Below are 24,459 nucleotides of genomic sequence, written 5' to 3'. Positions count from 1 at the left end.
GAGTTCGGCGGACAGGGAGCAGATTCCTTAAAAAGCAGGTCCTTACCTGCGCCTGCCTTATCCCACCGCTTTTCTGGGCGCAGCGTTAGCTCTACATAAGGCTGTGCACTGCTGCGGCACTGCTCCGTCCATTTAAAGGGTACTGCTCCCCGCTCCCCGCCCTGCCCGGAAAAGTGGCACTCAGCCTCATCCCTAGTGTTTAATAAAAAGCTGCTTCTTTGCAGCTACTGCCCTTTTTATTGCTTCTTGTTGATTGTGGCTGAGTGATAGTGATGACTAGCCTCTTAATTGCCCCAATGTCAATATTTTTCTCAACTGGTGGGGGAGGGAGGCAGGAGTGGCCCAAGACATTTTGCTGCCTGAGGCAAAGGACAATATGTGTATTCTGCATTCTAAGGCCATGCTGCCAAGGTGCTGGTTGGTGACACACAAATCAGAGTTCCCATTTTTACTTCATAGTCTATACTCGATGATGGTTAGCAAATAGATATGTGTCTATTTTTATATGAGGCATTAAATGTATTAGAGTTTGTGTTTTGCTGGATCTTTGTTTGTTTGTTGATATGGAAGTAACCCATATGTAAAACTGGCCTGATGCATACATGCTTCAAAAGATTGTTTAGATTCAGTCTTGTAATTATCCCGCCACCCCAAACTTCCTTGCCCACATATTTTTGTCCTCACCTGCTTCAGGGTGTTGGAGGGAATGCTTTCTTTATTTTAAAAAACAAAACACTTTTTTCACCACGCAGAGTGCTGATAGTGATCCCAGTGGCTTGGTGTAGTGATGTGCACGAACTGGTCCGCAGGCCAATTTAGAGGCCTCCAAACCGGTTCAGACGTGGCCCGGTACAGTGCCAGGGGTGGGGTCTTGCTTTAAGGGCAGGGGGTTGTATTTACCCCTCCCGCCGCTTTCCCCCCTCTGGTGCTCTGTTTGTTTTGCAAAGTTTTTGGGGCGGCAGCATTCCTCCCTGCCACCCCTGCCCCCGTTGTTGGCCAGAAAAAGCGGAAGTAGCTGCCGTGCATGCGGCTGCCGCTGCGCGCACACATCTGACGTTATGTGTGTGATGTGCATGGTGGACGTGCGCGTGGCGGCGGATACATGTGCAGCAGCTACTTGCACTTTTCCCGCCCAACGGGGGCAGTGGTGGCAGGGAGGAACGCTGCCGCCCCAAAACCTTTGCAGAAGAAACAGAGCGCCGGAGGGGGGAAAGTGGCGGCAGGGGTACAACCCCCCCACCCTTAAAGTGAGACTCCCTCCCAGCGCCGGACCGTGCCTCCGTGGTTCCGTGCACATCCCTAGCTGGGAGAAGCAACCAATAACTGCCTGGGAATGAGTCCCCTTTTACGCTCACCCCAGTCACATCATGGCAGTGGGTGGAGACACAGGAACTGTGCTACTGTAGGGTGGGAAGAGGGGCGGAGCAAGCAATAATCAGTGATGACTGGAGGCCCAGAAAATAGACCAGTGTGCACTGCAGCATTAGGCACAGACTGTTTCAGTGCCCCACGAACTATGTATTTCCCCCACTTTCACCTAGCCCTAATTAACCCATTTACTGGGTAAGGAGACAGCTTTCAAAGTGGTGATTATCTTTATATTTAGCAGGGGAGAGCAACTGGCCCTATTTAACCTCAGCACTGCCTTCCTCCACTGACTATTGTTGGTGTGTACCTTGTGTTTCTTTTAGATCGTGAGTCCTCTGGGTAAGGAAACCATTTTTATTTTTCTATTTAAATTACTTTTGAGAACCTTTTGCTGAAAATCAGTATCTATTTATCTGTCTATCTATCTAATTAATTCTCCAAGATGCGCTGGTCCTGGATGTGTGGGGATGCATGGTGGAACTCTCGTGAGAGTGGCGGTACCACTCGCAAGAGTTCCAGCCTTTTAGCGGGAAACAAGCACTGTGAGAGAGAAGAGGCAACAGGCAGAGAGGAGTTTGGCCGTTTCGGGAGCAGCAGGGAGTTTGGTGGCTGGTGGGCGGCCGCTTCGAGAGGTGGAAAGTAGTTTGGCAGCTGAAGGCGGCAAACAGCAGGTGCAGAGGAGTTTGGCTGCTTCAGGAAGTGGCAGGGAGTTTGGTGGCTGGGGGCAGCTGGTGTTGGGCCACTTTGGAAAGTAGTAAGGAGTTTGGCGGCTGTGCAGCTGGCCGCATGAAGGGGGTGGTTTGATTGGTGAAGCTGCACTGGCCTGAGGAGGCAGCTGTCAGGCGGGCGAAACCACGCCAGCCTGAGGAGGTGGCTGACGGGATGAGGTGGTGGCAGGCTGGGCGGAGGCTGGCAGGTGGGTGGGTGGGTGGGAAGGGAGAACTAGGGACACAGATGCTCTGTGCCCGGTCAGCTGGTAACATATATTTTAATATTAATTTTTAAAAATAAAAATATGATTATTATTCCAGTTCACGTTTGGCAAGCAGGTGAATGGTTAAAGGCAAGACTGGTTTTAGATCACTGTGCATAAAAAATATTGATTTATTAAGATGTCTGCTGAAAAAGCCAGGAAGAAAAATATAGTACATAAGGAATGCCATTATCATCATCATAAAAAATCTGCTGTGGCAGAAATGAAATCACACACACATGGAGAAAAAGTCCAGAGTCTGGTCTGATATGCTTGCATGAATTAAGAAAGAAATAGAACATAAATTAATGTTGCTACTGAGAAAGTACATGGCAGGGGTCTGGAGAACAGCAGCTGCAGGATCTGATCAGAGGAGGAGTAACTGTCACTGTTTTGCCGTGTGGTGTTTGCTAGCACTGCTACCATTCATCTGAGCTTTGGAATTGTTTTTCTGGTCCTGTCACGTCACTTCTTCCAAGGGCAGGGACTTCCTGGAAGGCACTGCTATCTTGCAGAACTGCAAATGTTTCTGGTGTGATTGCACAACCCAAGCTCTCAATCCAACTCCCATATGTTCTTAAGATTTCCAGTTATTTTTGCTTACTCAGCCAATATTTTCTCTCTACTGCTGTTGCAATCAGATGTGCCTTTCAACATATGCATATGCTCTGGGAAATTGTATCCAGCCTTGACATATCCAAGACTGTTGTTTGCCATAAATATGTAAGGTAGGTGGACCAGGTAAATTTACCATTCTGGTAACAGGTCATAGGATTGGCACAATATCTTAACAGTTGCAGAACAAGCAGAAAACCAGTTCAAATCAAGCAGATTTCCCAACACGAAGATATATAGCAATTGTGACTGGATTACAAATGTTTTGTGCTAGTAAGTTTTGTTGAGATTATGAGTATTGTTTTGCTGGAACAGCTCCATCTAGTCCAGCACCCTAGCAAGCTCTGGTTTGTCCCTATCATCTGGTACTCAAGGTGCACTGCATCTGAACATGGAAGTTTCATGTAGGTATGTATATATAAGTCTTGATAGACCCATCTTTCATGAATTTGTCAAGTCCTTTTTATAAATTAAAAAAGTTGTGGTGCTAGGCTGAGCAGAGGTGCACCTAGGTAATTTTGGAGCCTGGACCTAAAGGTCTTTGGAGTAGGAGTGGAGGAAGCCAAGCGGCGGCCCATGTTCTCCCACCTCCCCCCCGCAGCAGCCTCCCCAGCCCCACCCCCCTGCATCATACGTCAGGGGGCATGTCTTCACTCTCTAACAGGGCTGCAGGGCTCCTGTTCAGGAGTGAAATTGGCCAGTGTTGCATTCGCAGCGCAGCCGGAGCAATTCTCCCTGCCTTTTAAAGGCAGTGAGAGCTGCTCTGGCTGCTCTGCGAATGTTTGGGAGTGAAATCATGCCCCCGTGTCTGGTGTGGGGTGGGTGTCTGATAGACAGCAACCCGGGTTCACCCAATGTTTTGGAGGCCTCGCCACTGCAAGTTAGGCATCATTTTTTAACATGTAGGTTCATGAGGGCACAAACCACACCACCCAGGATAGACTGAAGATGATTTGGAGGAGGGGCAGGAGGTGTGGAGGCTCTGGACTTGGGCCCAAAGTCCAGGGGTAAGAGTGCCTCTGGGTCTGAGGATGATCCTGCAATTCTGCATGGAGTATTTTTTGCTCCTTGTGTGGGTCACTATGAATCTTAAACTTTGCCTTCTGTTAATCTAAACAGCCTTTCATTAGAGTATTCTCAAATACCAAGAAATTGTAAATAAAAACATTATTCCTACCACCATTATTTATTTAGTAATTTAAATACGCCAGGATGCTATTCATCAAACACCAGAGTGATATTTTCCTGTGTCATTCAGTAAGATTTGGGAGAAGTCAAGGCTGAATAAATAAAGAGAGGAGCAAGGGAGACCCAGATGGAAACGTAAATGGCGACATCCACTCAGGGTGGTTTATTACTACAACTTTGAATATTTATATGCCACTCTTCAACCAAAGTTTTCGAAATGGTTTACAAAGATATACATAAATAAGATGGTTCCCTGTCCCCAAAGGGCTCACTATCTAAAAAGAAATATAAATTAGATATCAGCAACAGCCACTTGAGGGATGCTGTGCTGGGGTTGGATAGGGCCAGTTGCTCTCCCCCTGCTAAATATAAGAGAATCACCACTTTAAAAGTGTCTTTGCTCAGTTAGCAGGGGTAAGACGTTTAGCAGTTTAAGAACAGTTTTTAGAATCTTAGGGACACAGGAAGCTGCTATATACAAAGTCAGACCATTGGTGCATCTGTCACAGACTGACAGCAGCTTCCCCAAGGTTGTGGGCAGGAGTCTCTCTCAGCCTTATCTTGGAGATGCCAGGGAGGGAACCTGCTCTTCTCAGAGTGGCCCCATTCTCAGGGGAATATGTTAACAATGTAGTCTCCCATTCAAGTGCAAGCCAGGGTGGACCCTGCTTAGCAAAGGGGATAATTCATGCTCCAGGATCAGCTCTCTTCTTCCTCTATTTGCCTAGGGCACAATGCTTTCTTCCACTAAGGCTGTCGCACTCCCCTGCCCTCTTATTTCTGGCAGGGATCCTGTGCCTTTTAATAGTTACTTGAAATGCAGGAATGAAGCTCCCCGCCCCGTCCCCAAACAGGGCAGCGATGGCAAAAGAAACAACCTATGTCCAAGGGTCGAGGTTTTTTCATATTATCATTTAAGTCCTGCTAATCTAGAAAGGAATCTTTTTTGTTTTCTTTATTTACTTCCAGTAAATTTAATTTGTGGTACAAACTTGTTTATATACCTATCATTACGAATCGAGATGAAAAAGCTTCATCTACTGATTTTCTGCCTATCATGCTACAGCCTAAGACCTCCACCAGAAAATGCTTAAATTAAATTAAATTTTAAAACCCGGTGGGGTTGCACGGATGCAAATGCCCAAATAAAATGAGTTTAGGGTACATAGCAGGGTTCGAATTGGAAACAAACAATTCGCAAAGCAGAGCTGTCAATCTTAGGTGGGGGCTGTTGGCCAAAACTTCTGAGTCCCTCTCCTGATAACCCCATGTACAAGCACCACCGCTCTCTTGAAAGTAAACAGGAATAACGTAAAGCCCACACGAATTAGAAGTTTGTGAATTGAGTGAAACCAGCTCGGTCTAAAACAGCTTTTCTCACCGGAGAGCCAATAGAAACTTTCCGACGGCATGCTGGGAATTGTAGTCTTACTTGGCTTCTTCCCTTTGCGTACGCTTCCCCCCCCCTTCGTGATGCGCATGCGTTCTCCTCAGGCGACTTTCGAGAGTCGCTGTCTCAGGTTGGACTCGGACCGGCTGCCATCTTAGCCGAGGAGTCGTCGCCTTTCTGACCGGTAAGAAGTGCGTGGCGTTGTCTCTGACGGGTTGGCCGGGAGCTGACCCAGGGCGGGGGGACGCGACGGCTCTTGTTCCCCTGTGAGGCATTTCCCTTGGCTATGAAGACGGAGGGCGGGGGAAGAGCCTGAAGTAGGCCTGGCTGTAAGGGGTGGGCAGGGGAAGGATCGCAGCAGGTGCAGGTCTGAGTGGGGGGCACACCTGGAAGGAGAGGTTGTGATGGGGGGCTTTTTCTTTCCAGGGGCAGGTCCTCTGTCCCTCAGATCTTTCCTCGTCGCCTTGCCTGTGTGTTGCTAGACTTCTGGGTCGATTCTCAGACCGAGGGTCTGGGGGTGAGTGTCTTTATGAGGCTCCCCACTTTTCCAGGTTCCTTTCCAAACCCCCACCCAGTGGTCTGGCTAGGCGATTCTCCCCCCCCCCCCCCACACACACCTGAGTTGGTAATGTTGTCCTGACGAAGATCTATATATGCTCAAGAAGATCACTCAAGGTGGATTAGTTTACTTCTTGGCACACTCCCCTGTTATATTTTATAGTCAGTATGCGAACTGGTGAAGAAAAGCTTCTGATCCGTGTTAATCATTGAGTACAGAGCTGGGTGGTGGGGAGGAGAGCAATCTTAAGGCACTCAACTCTTGGATTCACTTAGTAGTTGTTTTTCTGTAGTTTGTTTGTGGGCCTGTAGGTATCTTGATCTATATTTGCTCCTTTTGACCTTGTTATCTCTTCAGGATTTGTTCTCATCTAGCTGAATATCATCCCTGGGTGATATATTGGTTTTGTATGCTTGTGTGTTGCCTGTAATTTTATCAAATTGCTGGTGCTGTGTAATTGCTGCTGGGAATCCCTCTTTTTCTTTGGAAAGGAGCCAGTCAAGTATGGTGGTAGTCTTTTGGGTTTCGAGGTTGAGGGAAATCCATTTGGAACCTTCACCTACCTGTGAAGCCCTGTCTGTTTGTAAACATGCAGTGGAGCCATGTTCAACTGTGACTCCCTTAGCACATGTCTTTGTGTATTTACAAACATAAGATTTGTGTGTTTACAAATGCAATCTCCCCTTGACACTTTTATGATGTTTACCATTTCAAATCGGTTTGCTGAATAAGGGACAATTAGATTTTGCTGAAGGGTCTTGCAGATAGTCACCTTCTCTTGATAGGGCTGTTATGAAGCTAAAATGCTGTCCTGAGCTCTACAGAATGCAGTGACAAATGTTGATAATTCCCTTTTCATTAGTTTGTAGTTAAGGCTCCTTAGCCATTGTGTTGGGATTTTTTTGTTGCTCCAGCTGAAAATGTGGATCTGTTTTTTATTTCAGATAGTCTGTCTTTCAAAACATTTAACTGTGTAGTTTTTGCTTTATATAATTTATAACTGAGTAGGGATAGAGTTTAAGCATTTTATAAATGACTTTAAATGTTAATAATGAATGTTTTGAAAACTTTATACCAATGGCAGTGACAGTCTAATTGGAGAAAATAGCTTTGTGTGGAGATCCTTGGATGCTTAATGAAAGATGTTTTGTGGCTCATGATTGCAATAGCAGAAAAAGTCTTATGCTGGATAAACTCAATCCTAACCATGGTTGACTCAGATATTAGACCCATTGATTTTAGCACTACATGTAACCCTGCAGTCATGTCCTCTATAGAGTTAGGTTTGCCTAAATCCCTTGAAATCAATTGACAAGATATTTTTAATACTTCATAGTACTGAACTGTAAGTTTGCTATCCTGTGCACATATACTTGGGATAAGTATGTGTGTTTTAAGGAACTGTAGGCTCACACAAGACGCTCTTGTGCAGTTCCCCTTTTCTGCCTGCATGCATGTTGTTGTGTCAGAGCCCTTAGAGTTCAGAGCCCTTTAGAGTCCAGAACACTTCCAATGCTCTCATAGGACTCTGCAAGATTGGAAATGCTTCACTGAAGTTCCCTGCGCTCTAGACTCCATGAGTTCTTGTGCAACAGCATGCAGATGGGGAAAAGGGGGAATTGCACAAAGGTTTCACTGCGTGCACACACAGAATCCACCAAAGTGTGCATACTTGATTAGTCGGGATGACAGCCAGTGGGGTTTAACTTTGGAATGAATACGTTTAGGAATGGATTGGATTTCTTCTGTTCAGTGCTTTTTCTGTTCCCCTCCACCCGGATCAATTTTTAGCTCTTGAAGAGCTTTCCCACTATCTGTATACCTTGGGCTAAATGATGGACAGCAGGATCTTTCTTTCGCCTTGAACCACCTTTAAAAAAAATGTGTTGAGTGATTGAAAAACATTACCATAAAAGCAACAGGATTCTGCCCCTCTCATTTAAAGGGAATGTGTTTAAAGCAATTGTTGCTATCAAAGGATCTGATGTCTGATAGGGTAAGTCTTGAAGGAAGTGCCTTTGCAGTCTGATCCTACATATGCTTACATTAGAAAGAGCTAGAACTAACAGTACAGTAGTATTTTTAAGTCACTAAGACAATTTGTGCAAGTAGAACTGAGGTGGTAAGATACAGTTTTCTTTATAACTGTTTTGTGTATCATTCTGTTTTGTGTCTATTTTTGCTGCTTGTTTTTAAGTATTTCAACAATTTTAACAGTGAAATTTGTTTGAATGACTGAATCGTCCTTCTGTACAGAGATGAACGACTTGTTCATATGCCTGTATGATTATTTAAGCGTTCTACATGTTGTTTTAGTTTCTAGGTTTATAATAAAGACCTAAATGTGCTTGCTGGGGAAGCAAGTCTCTCTGATGCAAGCAAATTTTAAGTGATGTTGTTTTTAAATATATACAGCGGCAAGTTTGACAAAAGCTTGTGATTTTTTTTAAAAAATAATGAGTTTGAATTCTCACAGACTTCCATCATAAGCAGACACAAAGAAATTTTTAGTCATAGACTTATTTCCAAATAAGAACCGTTGGATCTACAAACTTAATTCTAGTACTTTTGTTGCTACCAGGCACACTGCTGGTAAATAGATGTTCACAGAAACTGAGCACTGTGTACCTTAATGAAGAGTACCTAAAGCATCCAGCTTGGTTTTTAGGTCTTACCAATGCTTATTTATCCCGTGTTCTGACTCATTTGTCAGTTAACTGGCAAGTATTTCAGATGGACTAGTGCCAGCAACAAACAAGGATGCTGATGTCAAAACAAAATGGTTGTTTTTTTGGTAGAAGAGGCTATTGAAATCATTAACCAAATCATCCTTCATTCAATGTCGGTTGTATACAAAGAACTAATTACAATTCAAAGCAAGTTTTTTTTAAAAAGTACAGTACGTCCTAAAAGGGGAAAAAATAATTGCTCAGATTTGATTATACTGTGCCATTGGTGGTGACAGACAAATAGCTGTTGGATGTATTTGTCCAGTTTTGTCTTGTCCACAAGTCTGTGCCAGTTAGGTAAGAGGTGTTTGGGTTTTCTTTTTAAAGTAGTGTTTGCATTATAAGGGAACCTTATCCAGTATTTGACCCATCTTCTTTTCTGAAATAAACACAAAATCTATTGTGTCAAAGTTTGAGGAAACTTTAAGACACAAGTTGATGTGGCCATATGTTTGATATACTTCTCTTGAAAGGATTTAAAAAAGGATTCCTTTCTGTATACTTAATTAGGATCTGCATCTTTTGCCTTTCAGGAAATAAAGTACAAAAGACTCTTTCTCTGGAAGTTATTGACACTTAAATAGATTTTTAGGTAAAGTAGAGTTATTGGCATTCCAGAGGAGCCCTGCTGGATCAGGCCAAAGATCCAGTTTAGTCCAGCATCATATTCTAATACTGGCCTGCCACTTGCTTTAGAGAAACTCACGAGTATGGCTTGCAGGCAATAACTTCTCCTAAAACTAGTATTCAGAAATATACTACCTCTGAATGTGGAGGTTTGATTTAGCTGTCATGGCTAATAGGTGTTAGATCTATCTTCCACAAATTCACTTAACCCACCTTTAAAAACATACACACACCTGTCAATAGCCATTGCCACACCTTGTGATAGTAAATTCCATAAGTTACTTGTGTTTTGTGTGATGAGTACTCTTTTTGTCTGGCTTGAATCAACTGCCAATCAGTTTCAAGGGAATGGAGCTTGTTCTACAATCTGCTAATTTGACAAGGTAACGTTGCAAACTAAACATTTTAAAAGGAAAAGTTGCCATGCCTACAGTGTTTCTGCAGTACAGAAACACTACAAAATCTCTTGCAAACATCTCATGCTTTGCATTAAACTCTTAAGAATAAACATTCCGTGCATAACTTAATACAGTAGTTCAGTGAATGCATGGGCAGGGGCCATAACTTGATAAAACACATATTTTGCAGTGTATTAATCCTCAAATTGAGTTCCAGCATTTTCAATCAACCATTCATGGATGGAAGGAGAGCGTAAAACCTCTTTCCTGAGGACTGGGAGAGCTGACTATTAGTTGAATTTTTGTACTGCCCTATCCAGATTCTCTGGGCCGTGCACAACAGCAAAACAAGACTAATAGATAATCATTTAAAACAATATGAAAACAAATTTTTAAATGGTTTGAAAGCATTTAAAAACAGTTAAAAACATTTAAGAACAATTTATATGAGTTTCTGATATTCCTTATAAGCAGCACCATCATATAAGGATATGTATTTTTGGCAAAATGTAATATAGGGGCATATGTTTCAAATTAACTATTAAAATCTTAGCAGAACCTTTAACTTTTACTCCCCTTCAAGAAAACAAGTGTTGCAGTTGATCTAGATAGATGACTAGATAGCCTTAGAATTTAGAAGCTTGTGAAACACTGTGCGCAGAGTGTAGCACGCAGTCTAGTCTAGTCACGACACAGTTTACAAAGACTTGAAGTTGCATACATTTGAAAAGTTACAGGCTATGCATATCTGCCTACCTCTTTCATTATTTTAATGATCACTTCCTTCTATTTGCAAGCACTCAGGTCACTAAACTGTTAAACAGATGCCTATGTTATAGTTGGCAAAGCACAGTGTACTCTAATCACACCATCAGAGTGACTCATACACAGATACATGACATGAGATGTCTCAATGGTGCTTTTGACTCAGAACTCTAACAGGGATTTCCAGATGTTGTTGACTACAGCTCCCATAAACCTCAGCCAAAGGTCATTGCGGCTGGGGATGCTGGGAGTTGTAGTGAACAACATCTGGGAATCCCTGATAGAGGGAACATGGCCTCTAACCTATACTATCTCCCTACATGTAACATATTTTCATGCATGGTAATATTGAAAATTATTAGTTATTGAGTGGGAAGCTGCAAAAAGTGTTAAGTGCCAGGGGCATTCTCTTGCCTCAGTAATGGAGGGAGACCAATACCTCTGGGTCTCCCTCCATCCATAAAATTTTAATGTGTTAGGGGAGGAGGGGAGGAAAGGGAACATGCTCAAACAAAGCGTGTTAAAGAGCTGGTTTTGACTAAAGATCATGTTTTTTCCCCAAACAGGATTACAAAAGCAGCAGGGAGCGTTCTGCTTTCTACTACTATTTCTATGCATATTTATATAGTGCTTTTCCACAAAAGTTCCCAAAGCGTTTTACATAGAGAAATAAAAATAAATAAATAAAGATGGATCCCTGCCCCCAAACGGCTTACAATCTAAAAAGAAACATAAGATAGACATCAGCAACAGCCATTGAAGAGATGCTGTGCTGGGGTTGGATAGGGCCAGTTGCTCTCTCCTTGCTCAGTAAAGAGAATGGCCACTTTTAAAAGGTGCCTCTTTGCTCAGTTAGCAGAGGACCAGCTTTCCTCTGTCTCCAAAACATTCACAGTAGTGAAGGATTCGGCTTGGACAAAATGCACCAAAGAGCATGCCTTGCCTAAATAATAAATAATAAATGATGATGAGGATGATAATAATAGATGATGATGATGATGATGATAATAATAATAATAAAAAACAGGCACTAAGAACAAATGCAATAAGAGCCAAAGTTGAAAAGTCAACAACAAACAGCAAGTGCCGCCTTTGTAAAGAAGCAGATGAAACAGTGGACCACCTAATCAGCTGTTGTAAAAAGATCGCACAGACTGACTACAAACAAAGGCATGACAAGGTAGCAGGGATGATACACTGGAACATCTGCAAAAAACACAAGCTACCTGTAGCCAAACATTGGTGGGACCATCAAATTGAAAAAGTGGTAGAAAATGAAGACGTAAAAATACTATGGGACTTCCGACTACAAACAGACAAGCATCTGCCACACAATACACCAGATATCACTGTAGTCGAGAAGAAAGAAAAACAAGTGAAAATAATCGACATAGCAATACCAGGGGATAGCAGAACAGAAGAAAAAGAAATAGAAAAAATCACCAAATACAAAGATCTACAAATTGAAATTGAAAGGCTGTGGCAGAAAAAGAACAAAATAATCCCAGTGGTAATTGGCGCCCTGGGTGCAGTTCCAAAAGACCTTGAAGAGCACCTCAACACCATAGGGGCCACAGAAATCACCATCAGCCAATTACAAAAAGCAACTTTATTGGGAACAGCCTTATTCTGCGACGATATCTATAACAACTGACAATAAAATTCAGCCATCCCAGGTCCTTGGGAAGGACTCGATGTCTGGATAAAACAACCAGTCAATAACACCTGTCTGACTGTGTAAACAAGAAATAATAATAATAAATAATAATAAAACAACTTTATTTGTTAGCTGCCCTATAACAAACTGTTCTCTAGGCGGCTCACATCACAAAATTAAAATATGAAATTAAAAACACACAACACACTAAATCCTAACAGACCAAAAAGGAAAAAAGAAAACATAAAATAGAATACAAAGCAATTTAAAAATTCTTTAAAAATCAGTTAAAAATCAAAATTTAAAAGGCCTGAGTGAACAAAAAGGTCTTTACCTGGTATCTAAAAACAAAGTGACGAAGCCAGGTGAACCTCACTAGGGAGGCTATTCCATAAATATGGTGTAACCACTGAAAAGGCCCTCTCCCCTAGTAGCTACCCACCTCACCTCATTTGGCAGGGCCACTTGGAGGAGGGCCTCCGAAGAAGATCTTAAGGTTGGGTTTGGGACATATGGGGCAAAGGGCTCTCTCGGGTAACTCAGTCCCAAGCCATTTAGGGCTTTAAATTGGGCCTGGAAACGGACTGGGAGCCTGTGAAGCTGACCAAGCATGGCATAATATGATCAAAAAGTCCAGTCCCAGTTAATAAACTTGCAGCCCTATTTTGTACCAGCTGCAGTTTCAGGACCGTTTTCAAAGGCAGCCCCATGTACAATGCATTGCAGTAATCTAAGCAAGAGGTTACCAGAGCATGAGTAACTGTGGCCAAGCTATCTCTATCCAGGTAAGGTCGCAGTTGACATACAGGTGAAACTCAGAAAATTAGAATATTGTGCAAAAGTCCATTAATTTCAGTAATGCAAATTAAAAGGTGAAACTGATATATGAGACAGATGCATTACATGCAAAGCGAGATAAGTCAAGCCTTAATTTGTTATAATTGTGATGATCATGGCGTACAGCTCATGAAAACCCCAAATCCACAATCTCAGAAAATTAGAATATTACATGGAACCAAGAAGACAAGGATTGAAGAATAGAACAATATCGGACCTCTGAAAAGTATACAGTGTACTGTGCTTGATTGGCCAGCAAACTCGCCTGACCTGACCCCATAGAGAATCTATGGGGCATTGCCAAGAGAAGGATGAGAGACATGAGACCAAACAATGCAGAATTGCTGAAGGCCGCTAATGAAGCATCCTGGTCTTCCATAACACCTCATCAGTGCCACAGGCTGATAGCATCCATGCCACGCCGCATTGAGGCAGTAATTGCTGCAAAAGGGGCCCAAACCAAGTACTGAATACATATGCATGCTTATACTTTTCAGAGGTCCGATATTGTTCTATTCTTCAATCCTTGTCTTCTCGGTTCCATGTAATATTCTAATTTTCTGAGATTGTGGATTTGGGATTTTCATGAGCTGTACACCATGATCATCACAATTATAACAAATTAAGGCTTGACTTATCTTGCTTTGCATGTAATGCGTCTGTCTCATATATCAGTTTCACCTTTTAATTTGCATTACTGAAATTAATGGACTTTTGCACAATATTCTAATTTTCCGAGTTTCACCTGTATCAGCTGAAGGTGATAAAAGCCCACTTTTCTTCTCCCTCCTCCACTGTTCCAGTCCTATGATTACTTTGATAGCAGAGATAGGCAGAGCCCATTCAGCCCCTGAGGTGGGGGGCGGGGCGGGCTGGATTGGGTATGGACTAAGATCTTTGAGCCTAATCTCCTTGTTGTCAGGGATATTATTCAGCAGTATGAAGGAAATTTGGAGCTCTTCTCCATGGTAAGTTGGAGAAAACCTGGTGGGTGAAGGTGGTGGTCTGACTTCTTCTGTCTCTCTCTTACTTCAAAGAACCCCTTTGTTTTTGTGCCTTGGTGTCTGCATATAGATACTGGAGTTTTTCAGTAGAGGTATTAATGATATATTTTGCACAAGAGACTATTGCTAACTGAGTTAAAAGTTTGTTCCTATGTAAATGTGTGTTCTCTTGAAACGTCTAAACCTACAATGCAAAACAAGATAATTTAAATGGTTTAATTTTACAAATCCTTTTATGGAGATAACCTGAATAATGAACCACTAATGCCAAGACTCAAGGAGGTGACATGCTGGTCACTTTGCACAGAAGGTGTTTATGCATTGGTGTGCACATGATTATGTGTGGAGAGAAATGGGAACAGCAGTTTATAAAAATGTGGGTACAACATTCAAACAACAAATGTACAGTTATTCACATGTTATATTGGACTTAGATACAGCTGTACACTTTCTAGCTGTACTATGCATTTGTGGGGCCTGTCCCCAGGTTCACTTTTAAAACAAAGTCAAGTAGTCATTCGTACAAAAACATGTTGAGTGTACAGACATCGGTACACTTGTACAACATAATGTCTGAATAGGACTTAGAGAATATTTAAATAGAATATTTAGTCTAAAATACTGGATACTGAAAGTAACTTGACATCTGTTGGTTTCATCTGCATGTTTAATAGTTAGAATTCAGTTATGTCATACGATGTTGTGCATGAAGCTCTAATACAGGGGTGTCAAACTGTGGCCGTTCAGCTGTTGTTGGCCACCAACTCCCATCATCCCCAGTCACAGTGGCCAGTAGCCAGGGATGATGGGAGTTGTAGGCCAACAACTGCAGGAGGGCTGCAGTTTGACACCCCTGCTCTAGTTGATCTGGCACATGTATACAGCCCTCTTCTTAACATTCAGATTGCAATTAATATTTATTTAATAGTGAGAATCTGGAGTTGGTTCTTGCCTACACCTACGTTCAGAGATTAGAACTGAAAGTGCTTATGATTGAAGTATACAAGAATTTGAACTAGCCTTTATAAGTAAACTCAATACATCACAAGTCTTTGTCAAACTTGTCGCCGTGTTAATATTTTAATATACACCCTGCAGCATTGTTTCACGTTTTTATGTCTGTTGCCTTTTACTTTGAGAGACTAGAGTACAGTAGTTAAGTGACTAGGTTATTAACACAATTTGTTACCTCTTGAACTATCTATAATGAAGATTGGGGAGTAAAAGAATGGTCTTCCACTCCACCCTCTAATATATGCTTTTGTACAGAGTGGGGGAGACATTTTCCCTTCAGAACACAACCATGGATGCTGCAATACGAATTGAGCTCTCTTGCTTCCAGAGCTAGAGTTTGTAGATATAAGGCTGGAAAGGAGACAATCTCTGCCTATATGTGTAGAATAATGAACGCTGTCCATTAAGTCTGCGGCCTGCATAATACAGCCCTTTTAAAGTTGGGGGATGCATTTTGTAGATGGTGTGAAAGGTAGAGTGGCTGCTATTAGTGCAGTGCTGCTGGTAGTTATCTACCCTAATGTCCTCTCTGCTATCTTGGAGGGCAGGCGTTGATGGGATAGCATGATTGTGGTGAGATATGTGGGCAAGACAGAACTGGTGATGATGGCAGTGGAGCATGAGTTGAGAGGATTGCTAAGAGTGCTTTGAGCTGCATGGGCAGTGAACAACCTCCTTGTCAAGTCTCTCTTGGCAAAGCTGCTCTAGGTATTAGATTATACTTACAATGGCAGTGGTGACTCAGAGTAAGTTGTTAGCCATGCAAATGGAGTGTTCTATCAGGTGGATCTGAATAAAACCTTATAGGTTACACATGACTGAAAACTTAGCAGACTTAATATGGGACCTATTTAATATTTAGCTTGTGAGATTAACTTCTTGAGTTACAATTTTTTGTGTGCTCGAAAAGAGGAGGATACAGAATCGGTTAGGTGATGGTCTGTCATGACTCCTACCAGAGCCGGAGGGTGGGTGGAGTTACTGGGGTTGAATCCTTGTCTGTAAGGGATTCACAGTAGACTGTTGCAGGGCGTAGCAGCAGGAGAGAGGATATGCCCTCAGCTCCTGCCTGTGGGCTTCCCAACGGCACCTGGTATTCCACTGTGTGAAACAGGGTGCTGGACTTGATGGCCTTGGGCCTGATCCAACAGGGCTGCTCTTATGTTCACGATCCACTTTATTTTGATGTGGGGAAAACGCACTTTCCATACAAGGTTCCTGAGGCGGGGGTAAAGTGGCAAAACCCTCCCAAGAAAGGACTCCTAGGCATGTGACTAAGGCAGACCCAAATGAAGAGCAGCACACTTTACCAACAAGGATTTATTATTAGATTAAAAGAAAAACAACAGTATGCAATAGCAATCATTTTCATTAACCTGGCAACTGAGATTCAAAGCAGTACAGAGATGAAAAATAAGTTCCCTCGCACGTCAAACTGTACTGATTCTAACTTGTTACTCACAGGGTGCGGCCTTCCCATTTCATCAGCAGCTCTCAGCCAGCCACTTCCTCAGGGCAATCCTTGGACAGACTAACAGACCAAAGCTTTCTCTTCTCCAGTAGGCGGCTGTGTGTGCAGTTCCCACCCAGTTCTCTGGACTGATCCTTTGGTTTTGAATTTCCTGGCCTTTTTTCCTTATTAGGAAAGGCCTACCCTGCCAGCAGTTGCTGTAAGTGAGGCCTAGTCCTCCCCCGAATACCCTACCATCACTACATGGTCCTATCAACATCTGTTGGTATCTGAGCAGGCAAGGTCTTTGTAACTTTTTGTAAGAAGAGAGCTAAAGTTTACAGAACGTGATCATTTCCCATGAGTATACATGAAACTATATGCGTGGAGACATAATATATTGGTGTCATTGCACATGGTCTTCTTGACAGATCTTCTCCCCGCCCCTCCCCCCACCCCATGGGTACAACTTAATAGAGGCCTTGACAATTTTCCTTTGCATTTAGAAGCCAGACAGTGGACACTTGACAGTGGACCCAACTTAGTGATGGACTTTGTGGAAGGAGAGGACAAATGAGCTTCCTTTTATCCGCATTGCAAGTAACATACTTAGAACAGAAACAGGGCTCCTTGGACAAATAAAGATTGTCTCAACTCTACTTTTGAATATCCTAGTCCAGATGCCACGGGTAAATTTGTAAGCATCATGGTTCCCTGGCACCTGGATTTGTTAAGCCCTGTTCTTGGGAATCTCATTCTGTTGACAGGGCAGTATTCTCCAAACTTCTTAAACCCGAGATGCACTTTTTGGCAATACAATTAAAGGTGCATCCTAGTCTTAAGCTAAAATGTGTTATATTAAAGGTGTGCAGGAAATATGACACCAAGGAGACTACACTCTGAGGCGTCTATAAGAGTAACTTGTTCTAGATGTATACCTTTATTAAAAGGAAGCAAGCCCAAGCACAATGAATACAGTAATGCAGAATTTGAACCTGGAGCCTATTCTGAGAGAAGATAATTCCACTGTATCAGGAGCTATTGGATGTTCCAATCACACCTGATGCTTGGATGCTGTAACATTGACCCCAGCAGCGGCTGATTGAAAGAAAGCAAGGCTGGAGCAGTATATCATGTAGAGATGCAGCAGGCAGCCTCCTCTGTGGGTAGTATTTAGGCTCATAAACTTTTAAAATTCTTTTTGCAAATTACTGTTCTCGGGTATAGTTTTTGTTTCAGCTCTTGAATACAGCATCATAATTGGAAGGAAAAGTTGACAACATTAGAGAAAAAGTATTTTTGTCTTTCTACAGTAGAAAACAATATGAATAAAAAAGACTTTTGATAAGTTCACTGAACGGGAATTCTGAGCATCATGGCTGATAACTAGGCCCCATTCTAGCTGCTCAAGAAGAAATTCTCTTCCCCAGAAGTAAAACAAATGTTAGATTTTTAAAAAATTCAAATATTTATACCCCACTTGTCAATCTAGGGATCCACAAGTCAGCTAACTCCCCCCCCCCACCCAAAACTACCGGGCTGATAAAAACAAAATCAATAAAAATCTAATAAACTCTTAGCTTACATTTCTTATGCTCCAGGGCAACTAGGTAGTTTCCCCCAATTCATTTTATAGTATGCCTGGAAAACAGAATTAAGAAGATATACAAGGATCAAGAAATATTGGCACAGTTCAGCAACCAGACAAAATTTGTACTCGTCACATGGTTCCTCATGTGATGTTGGTACATTACTTGTCGGGCACAATTTTTCACTCCTCATGGATGAATAGATGAGTGGATTTCCTGAGTCCTGAAGATATATGAGTAAATTGGCCATTTCTTTTCAGTCTTCTTTTATCTGAGTGGATGGAAGCAAGCAATCAAAAATGACAGAGGGAGATGGCAGAAATATGCTAGATAAAATTATTTGCATTGACATGGTTGTCTTGTAGTTATCTGGTGGTAGTAATGACTTTAATTACATTTTTAATTTTACAACAGAGTTTGTAAAGATTACCAATGTCTAAAAAAAAAGCAGACCAGTGAGAACCGTTTTCAACATCTATATTAAAAAATAAAACTAAAAAACCCAACTTGTGTGCATACTCTGTGTATAATAAATAGATTTAGGCTGCCAAAGGATAAATGGCTTTATATTGCTGTTCATTGTGCCATAATCAAAATGTGTTTCTTGGCCTCTAGCTGTGTAATAAGATCACTTGTAGTGGAAGAGCTTGTGCACAAGTAGAGCTCTGTTAAAATCCCTGGCACTGCACAGGGCTCTGCCTGTAGGGCTTAGGTTGCAAAATTGGATTCTGATAAAGAACTTGATCTGCAGTTGGATTCAACTTGTATATTGCAGGACTGGACTGTAAATAAAACTTATGAAGAATAAGCTTAATCTTTGCTTTAATCTTGAAATAATAGTGCCTTACATTCAAGATACTTTTGAGAGCAGCAAAAACTTGTCTTCCTGTTTGTCAGTTGCAAGTTGAATTTCTAAAACAAGATTACCTAATTCTAGTTGTGATCACTTGGGAAAATGCAGCTATACCTGTATGCTTGGATTTTCCAGTAATGTTCAGTGTACTTAAATATGTGTGTTCAGTTTTTTTCAAAAACAAGGCAATTACAGCTCAGTTATAGCAACCCATGTAGTACAATATCTTGTTTGTTACACTTGTACTTCTTGCTTTCAGAGCAGCTTACATATTTCCAAGATGGTTTACCATGGAGGCAGTACTTAGGGCCTCACTTAACTGGCGTTGGTGGCATTGTACCATTGTCTGAATGCATGTGATAAGCTGCAGCTCCACTGAGTTTTGTTTAATGTTGTTTTATTAATATAGAATGGGCAAGCACGAAGCACAAATGAGTCTTCCTACAGGATAACTTATTATCCACTTAAGGCTACAGTCTTACACGTGCTTTATCTAGTAGTACCATATTGCCCTGTTGAACACAGAAGGGTTTATGTCCATATGACAAGGATAAGATTGACCTATAAGTATGCTAGCATTGGAGTTGATTTCCTTTTTTCTTCCAGATTGAGCTAGTTCAGGGGCGTAACTACTATTAGGCAAGGGGAGGCAGCTGCCTGGGGGCCCCCATGCCTTGAGGGCCCCCCAGAGGCAAGTCACATGACTCCCCAAAACACGCAGAGCTTCCTTCATTATGATCCTTCCTTCGTATTTCTTCCTTCGACCTGGCTAGTATCTCTATCTCTATCTCTCGACCCTTCCTCCCTGCCTCCCTTCTTGTGTGTGTGTGTATCAGCAAGGGGCCTATTTTAAAATTTTGTCTCTGGGCCCACTCCAGCCTTGTTACGCCCCTGAGCTAGTTGTTCCTGTTGAATTTAACTCCATTACTTAGGTAAAACAATCCCTTTGCTCTGGGCACACAGGATCAGGGGTGTAGCTATAATTGATCAGATGGTTTCAAAGAACCCAGCCCCCCCCCAGCTCCACCCTCTCTATTTTCATTATTCTATCCCTTATTCTGAGGGGCCCCCAGGCAGAGAGGTGAACCTGGGCCCCCTCTCCCTTAGCTACGCCTAAGATGCTTCCTAAATGGAACTTTTAAAAGTGAAAGAAGAGAAATAGCCAATATAAATGGAAGCTCATGAAAATTTTTAATTTGGTTGAGAAGTTGAGACAGTGACAATAACAGTTTTATAAGAGTGCAAGAAAAAGGATGGAGAGTGGATACTTCACTCTGCTCCCCCCGCCCCAGCTAATCACAAGGGTGCCACAGACACCTTGGAAATTTAGCTTTCCATGCTTCTTCGCACTCGTTTCTGCTAGCCTTCCACTGTCTACTTTGCCCTTAGGCCCTTTGTGCTGATAGTTTACATCTTAGCAGTTTAAAATGTTAATGAATACTCCATTACATCACAGCAGCTCAGGCGATGGCTAACAGGAATTGATTCGAATAAACTGAGGCCAAAGCTCTTGTCAACAGCTTTCTATGACACCTTGGTCAATAGTTAGTAAAGACTTATAGGTATCTGCCAGCCTAGCTCAGGTTCTCATTTCTGTGTTCTATGACTCTTTTGATGGATTAGCAAAACAACTTTCATCTCCTGCCCCCCACAGCAAATATTTATAAGTGTCAGATTAAACACAGACTACATGAACGGCTACAATAAATACTTTAAAACATCTTCCATACGAAAGCCCTAAGTTGAAGAACTAGATATTTTCCCCCAGAGCATATGATTTTGTTTGATAAAGCACTATATACATATCATTCTGTTTCAGACAGGAAAATCCCTGTTGGTGAAAAAGCTACTGAAAATTGATGTTAAATCTGCCTTGATTATGTTAAACCTGCAATAGAAGTAGGTGTTCCCAACCCTGTAACATACCTATTCATATTCAGTATTGATGTATTCGTTTTCATCCATTTGCTCACCTCTTCTCCGACACTTTGGTAACAAGTAGATTTCTTGCTAATCTTTCGGCTCCTATATTGTATCCTATTTAAACAGCAGAACAATGAATAATGAAGCCTGTGCAATTAAAGAGCTAAGGATTTGCAGCATTGTAACTGAATTTGAAATTGACTTGGGATATCTACTTGTTGCTACTCTATTTTGTCTTAAGTTACATGGCTACCTATTCCATCTTGGCATATCTAGCTTCCAATGTCAGAGTTCATTCAGTCTGAATATTGATTCATAAAATCAATATTCAGCAGGTGGTAGAGCTTTCTTTGATGCTGGTGCTGCAGGAGTTGCCACCACTGAAGAGATTAGTTTCTCTTTGCTTTTAAAAGTAGCTTGGTGCTTTGGCAGTAGGTGTCAGTACCTAGCACAGTTACAGCTGTGTGCATAGTTCTGCCTTGCCAATTCATGTAAATATTATTTCTGTGGAAAGCACCCTTGGGTCAGGATATCTAGAATCTACTGCATGGTTCTACAATGCTTCTGTGCGCATAAAGGTAAAGTGTACCGACGAGTCGGTGTCGACTCCTGGTGACCACAGAGCCCTATGGCTGGCTTTGGCAGAATACAGGAGGGGTTTACCATTACCATCTCCCGTGCAGTATGAGATGATGCCTTTCAGCGTCTTCCTATCTTGCTGCTGCCTGATATAGGCGTTTACCATAGTCTGGGAAAAATACCAGAGGGGATTCGAACAGGCAACCTCTGGCTTGCTAGTCAAGTCATTTCCCTGTGCACATAGAAGCTTTAAATTTCCCTTCCATTTGGAACCCTGTGTATTGCATCAGATGATGATCCAGAGGGCCTTCCTGACCTTCAGGAGTGGATTTGAGGGAGAAAGAAATTAAAAGTTATGATGGGAACAGCAGACCTCAGAAGTCCCAGTATGTGTGCAGAAGCTTATGCACTGCCTTCTGGAGGCTAATGTTAGTACAGGTTTCGTGTTGTTACAGAAACAGCTTGTCTTGGTTCTATAAATGTAATTTTGGACAATTATCAAATGTTGATCCAATGACTGCAAAGCTGCTTCACTATTGAGAGGTGACCAGGTCCTCTATCCTACAATAGATCCAGACCATGGTTTGACCATGAGTGTGTACTAGCTAAGAAACAGCTGGTTAAAGAACTTAATCTCTTCTGAGCAGGAGCCCCATCATCATCCTCTCAATCAATGATGGCCCAGAAAAAAAGTATAAAGAACTGATTCGCCATAAGAAAAAACTAGCAATAAAAGAGTCTTGGCAGGTGCTGATATAGGATTCTAGGATGAAAAATTCCTCTAGATTTTGGTCACTAGTCAGAGGGAGAATAAGGCCCAGAACAATCCAAGACCATTACCTGATTCCACCTGGTATTTGGGAATCCCATTTTTCCCGCAGTTATTATTATTATTTCTTGTTTGCACAGTCAGACAGGTGTTATTGACTGGTTTGTTTTATCCAGACATCGAGTCCTTCCCAAGGACCTGGGATGGCTGAATTTTATCATCAATACTGTTGGTTATTATAGATATCATCGCAAAATATAGGCTGTTCCCAGTAAAGCTGCTTTTTGTAATTGTCTGATGGTGATTTCTGTGGCCGCTATGGTGTTGAGGTGCTCTTCAAGGTCTTTTGGAACTGCACCCAGGGCGCCAGTTACCACTGGGATTATTCTGGTCTTTTTCTGCCACAGCCTTTCAATTACAATTTGTAGATCTTTGTATTTGGTGATTTTTTCTATTTCTTTTTCTTCTATTCTGCTATCCCCTGGTATTGCTATGTCAATTATTTTCACTTGTTTTTCTTTCTTCTCGACTACAGTGATATCTGGTGTATTGTGTGGCAGATGTTTGTCTGTTTGTAGTCGGAAGTCCCATAATATTTGTACATCTTCATTTTCTTCAACTTTTTCAATTATATGGTCCCACCAATGTTTGGCTACAGGTAGCTTGTATTTTTTGCAGATGTTCCAGTGTATCATCCCTGCTACCTTGTCATGCCTTTGTTTGTAGTCAGTCTGTGCGATCTTTTTACAACAGCTGATTAGGTGGTCCACTGTTTCATCTGCTTCTTTACAAAGGCGGCACTTGCTGTTTGTTGTTGATTTTTTTGACTTTTGCTCTTATTGCATTTGTTCTTAGTGCCTGTTCTTGCACAGCCAGTATTAAACCCTCTGTTTCTTTCTTCATGCAACCATTCTTAAGCCATTGCCAGGTCTTGGTGATGTCTGATTTTCCACTTATATTGTGCAAATATTGACCATGCAGGGGCTTATTTCTCCATTTTTCTGCTCGGTTCTTGACTTGTTCTTTCTTGTAGGCCTGCTTTGTTTCATTGGTGTTGAATAGTTTTGCGTTATTGACTATTTGAAGTGCATCTTCTTCACTGTCCTTGATATATTCTTCAAGGCCTCTTTTCTCCTCCTCTACTGTTTGATGGACTTGCAGCATTCCTCTTCCACCTGAGCTGCGAGGGAGGTATAGCCCATCAACATCACTGCGGGGGTGCAGAGCATGATTGATGGTCATGATTTGCCTGGTCTTACGATCTAGCTTCTCTAGATTATTATTATTATTATTATATATTATTATTATTATTATTATTATTATTATTATTATTATTATTATCATTATTAAAACTTTTATACCGCCCTTCCAAAAGGCTCAGGGCAGTTGTCTGAGTTCATCCTTAAACCTGGGTTGTATTCCAAATCATGCCTCAGGAGACAAGAAGTAAAGTTCAAAAACTGTTGCCCATATCTGGTGGTTAGGAAGGAGGCGCCAGAAAACCCCAGTTCTGTTCCTGTCTTGCCTCAGGCCACATTGCGTTAGAGAGAGCTCTGCTATCTTTTCGACCCGGCTGTTTACTTCTTATCTGTTCCTCCATTCCCTGCCTCCTCTTTTCTCCCCTCCCCCCACTAATATTAACATTATTAATATTAATTTCATATTTGTACTTTTGATTGTGTATTGTTTTAATTGTGCATTTTAATTATATTGTAAAACACTTTAGGATTATTTTAATGAAAGGCGGTATATCAATCAATCAGTCAAGCACGACTTCCCAATCCAGTGTGCAAGGGTGGGAAGGGAGACTCTTTGTTTCCTTTGCCCAAACGCTAAACGCTTTTTTATTATTTATTTTTATTATTAAAACTTTTATACTGCCCTTCCAAAAGGCTCAGGGCGGTTTACATTAAAACACCATTAAAATCAATTAATAATTGAAACAAAAATTATAAAGCATAAAAAATAATTAACAATTAAAAACATCGTAAAACAACAATTAAATAATCAGAAGAATTTAAAAACAAGTTTTAAAAAGCTGAGAGAGCCTGGTTGAAGATATGTGTTTTCATGTGTTTTTTGAAAAATGCCAGAGATGGGGAGGATCGTATCTCAGCAAGGAGCGCATTCCACAATCTCGGGGCAGCAGCCGAGAAGGCCCATCTCTGTGTA

General features: G+C 41.7%; 1 protein-coding gene across 4 annotated transcripts in view; it reads left to right on the top strand.

Moving 5' to 3' along the window:
• ITCH (itchy E3 ubiquitin protein ligase) overlaps window positions 1-24,459 on the top strand; it is a 169,857-nt gene that overhangs the window by 28,334 nt on the left and 117,064 nt on the right. Inside the window, exon 1 of one of the 4 annotated variants that reach the window (XM_053243649.1) lies at window positions 5,605-5,718. The exons of 1 other annotated variant lie outside the window; for it this stretch is intronic. The gene's annotated coding sequence lies outside the window, so the exon portion shown is untranslated. Of the gene's footprint in view, window positions 1-5,604; window positions 5,719-5,781; window positions 5,801-5,938; window positions 6,052-24,459 lie in introns of those variants that run through there. 2 more of the 4 variants (XM_053243653.1, XM_053243654.1) reach the window with 2 other exon arrangements.

Source organism: Hemicordylus capensis, chromosome 4, assembly GCF_027244095.1.
Source record: "Hemicordylus capensis ecotype Gifberg chromosome 4, rHemCap1.1.pri, whole genome shotgun sequence".
Lineage (NCBI taxonomy): Eukaryota > Metazoa > Chordata > Lepidosauria > Squamata > Cordylidae > Hemicordylus > Hemicordylus capensis.
Note: the sequence above shows the minus strand (reverse complement) of the source record. Positions and strands in the feature narration are given on the sequence as shown.